Source organism: Varanus komodoensis, unplaced genomic scaffold (genome assembly GCF_004798865.1).
Source record: "Varanus komodoensis strain SLA01 unplaced genomic scaffold, ASM479886v1 scaffold69, whole genome shotgun sequence".
In the NCBI taxonomy this organism is placed as follows: domain Eukaryota; kingdom Metazoa; phylum Chordata; class Lepidosauria; order Squamata; family Varanidae; genus Varanus; species Varanus komodoensis.
In genome coordinates this window covers 1,664,361-1,667,771 of record NW_025336334.1, presented here as the reverse complement: position 1 = coordinate 1,667,771, position 3,411 = coordinate 1,664,361, and the positions used below count along the sequence as shown (strand labels likewise).

The 3,411-nt window shown below is 42.6% G+C and overlaps 1 non-coding gene across 1 annotated transcript; it reads right to left on the bottom strand.

Moving 5' to 3' along the window:
- Positions 1–3,114: 3,114 nt before the first annotated feature.
- TRNAY-GUA lies at positions 3,115–3,206 on the bottom strand. The gene is given in 2 exon segments: positions 3,115–3,150; positions 3,170–3,206. It is a non-coding gene; the product is annotated as a tRNA-Tyr (tRNA).
- Positions 3,207–3,411: the final 205 nt, after the last annotated feature.

Sequence of the window (3,411 nt, the reverse complement as noted above, 5' to 3'; positions counted from 1 at the left end):
TCCCAATTTAGATGTGGGTGGCAGCATGTTCATCCAGATCACAGCAGGGGAGAAGGACTGAGGCCACCTCCTTCAAGTCTCCCCACCAGGATTTTTCTACACCACAGTCTGGTCAGTGTGCCACAGCAGTGTAGGTTTGAATGCTGTAATGAAATAGGGCATGATGGTGTTTCATGGACCAAACACCCCAGGTCAAAAGCAGAGAACACAAAACTTGTACAGAAAAGTAGCAAGTCCAGGTGTTTTCCATTAAAGACAGCTGTGGAACATTGGTGTTTACTTTGCAACAGGAGTGCACAACTTGCTGCCCTTAGTTGTTCCTGGTTGGGTCCCTTAAGCCAGCAGGATTCCACCTACTTCCCCCTGCCCATTTGCAGGACCACTTTTCCCAGGCTTCCGAGAACACAGTTTTCTCACCACTAGTAATAGCAGAGGAAAGAATTGGTGGATGTGAGATGCTTTTGCCTTCCTGTACCACCACCCTTGCAGTGGTCCCTAGATCTCAGAAGGCAGGCAGGCAGGCAGGCAGGCAGGCAACCAGGCGAAATCTATGTGCATATGGGGCAGGAAGACTGTGTGCATGTGTACCAGCTGACAACAGATGTGGCCCTTGAGGCCAAAATGGTGTTTCCTCATGCTCCTATGCCATTAAGAGATTTGTGGAAATACAACAAACCCTCCTTTCCCCATGGCTTCTCAGAATATCATAGTGCACAGCCAGAGAGCAAGCAACTGTGAAGGCATTGTGACCCATGCAGAAGCTTAGAGCTCCTACATTGCCTTGAATCAGGAAGAAACCCTGTCCCACTCATCTTGATTACAGCACAAATTTCCTTCTTCATTTAGGTTGCTGAAATAAACCTTTGTTTTAAGCCGTTAATGCAATGGAAGCATTCTCTGTTCCTAAGGTTGCCAACTTATTACTGGTATCAGCTCCTGTGCATTTAACAGTAGCTTACTCTGCAGACATCGGCAGGTGATAATGCCAATGGAAACCACAGAAAGCTTTATCCACTGACTTTTGCAGCACAGAGCTGATCAGGCAGGATCGCATTTAACTGGCAACCTGAAGTGTTGGGCTCCTTTATTAACTGTGTTTGGCATTTATTCCCATCTGCCCCACAGCTTATATTTGCAATAAGAAAAGGATGGAAGAGAGATAAAGCTATGAGGTTAACTTGATAAGTTTATACCCACCCTATCCTATGGACTTAGAGCAGTTTGCTGCAATTTCCTTTTGTTTAATTTTATATTAACCTGTCCTCAAGCAAAGGCTGCTGGTTGGCAGCACAGATAGCAGAAATGACTGCTTGCGTCATTCTGTTCCTAGGAGATGCTATTCAAAGGAAATGTCTTTAACGTATTCTTGGAACAAATTGTATTTGCACTTGCTAGGCTCACCGATAACTCTAACTGAGGCTGGCTTGGTTGTATGGTACCACAGACAAAAATACAGGCTCTCCTCTACAGTAAATCACCCTGACAAGCAATTTGTTTCCTTTCAGATAGGTGGATGCATGCAGGGATTAGCACAGCATAACCAGTGCTTTGTACATTTACCCTCCAACCATGGTTATCCAATGTTCCTTTTGTTCCCTACTCTACAGTTTGCTGACATGGGGAATGAAAGGTTCATTCCTGAGCACAGCTTATGTAGGACCATGGTGAGATCCCTGAGCATGACCAGTTATCCACATCCCAGAAACTTCTACAGTATTGTGAGGGTTCCATAGGGAATACAAGGAGGATCCACAGCAGACAATAGTCACAAATGTATTCTCTAAAGACTGTGTATACAGTTTTAGAACAATTGCACCACACCCATCCACCTCCCCATTTTTCCTTTTTTTAGCTTAATATTCTGCCTGAAGAAGCATTCTGAAGGGGGGGGGGAATGCCTGCAGAGTATTTCATTATTTTTGATGTTGTTCTAAAACAATTGCCACATTCCCTGCATTCATTTTTTGCATATCACTAGAGCTGCAAAGGCTTTGTGCATTCAGATGATTACTATTCATTTTTAATCTATTTAAGTCACAATCCTGAAGACCCAAAGAATCTAAACAAAGTCCCCAGGTCCCTTGGGACAGGAGGTAGCATCTGGCATTCCTGAGCTGGCTCAGTAGAGAGTGCAATGCAGTCTAGCTGCAGAAGGGACAGGTTCAGATATTTTCCTTGCCTGCCTCCCATTCAACATAGGGCAGTTGAGCTTTTAAGACAAAGTGGGTTTCCTGCATTTTCTTTATTTCACACAACCAGCCTATAACAAGAACCTGCATCATATACAAAGCTATCTCTATCTTACAATTAAAACTATACTTGGAAGCTTATTAGAATATGGGATGCTCAAATTCCTACTCAACAGGGAATGCACTGGCTGACCTTGGCCAGTCACCCTTTCTCATCCTAACCTACCTTCACATGGATGTTGTGAAAATAAAATCTAGGGTCAAGTGTGGAAATGATGACCCTATGTAACCAGGGTTCAGAAACTCAGGCCCAGGAGCCAAATCAGGCACATCTGGCTTACCAATCTGCCCCCACCCAGACTTTTGTAACCTCCTGCTTCCAACGGTTGAAAAGCATCTCCTAAAGCTTAGCTACTGGCACTCAGGGCTCAAAGCTAAAATATGCTGGCATCTCACACATTTTGCCCTCACACATTTCTAGAATGAAGCCCCAAGTGCTTTTCCAAAATGGAATTCTACCATGGGCTAAAAGAGTTTCAACATCTCTGCTCTATACATTGTGCAGTGCACTTTGCAGAAAGGGGCATAAGTGTAAGAAATCAAAGACTCTGCACATATCTTTAAAAGAAGAAATATATGTGGAAACAAATTTATTTATTTATTTATTTATTTAAACAATTTCTATGCCACCCCATTCGCAAAAAGCCTCAGGGCAGCTTACAACATAAATAAGCAATTATATAATTAGCCTTAAAAATCCAGTAACATCTCGGCACGTACATAAAAACCCAATAAATACAATCAATAAATTAACAATTGAAATAACTTTTAAATAAAAAGGTCTTGGCCTGGCGCCAAAAAACAAATAATGGCGGCACCAGGCAGATCTCTCTGGGGAGCGCATTCCTAAAAAAAACCGAACATCTCCTTCGAGCCGGAATCGAACCAGCGACCTAAGGATTACTAGCAGCTTAAACACTCTACAGTCCTCCCCTCTACCAGCTGAGCTATCAAAGGGACAAAGGATTTACTCCAGTAATTGAAAAACACCTTCAACTAGATCTTGAAAAGGACACACTGCTTCTTAAAAGGTTACCAAAGTCTGCAAACTACATCCTGTTGCTGAAACACCATTTATAAAATTAGTCTTTTAAATGAGGATATACACCTAATCCTAAGAGTCCTTGTTAAAATATGAGGAGAAATAAATTAGAAGGGAGAA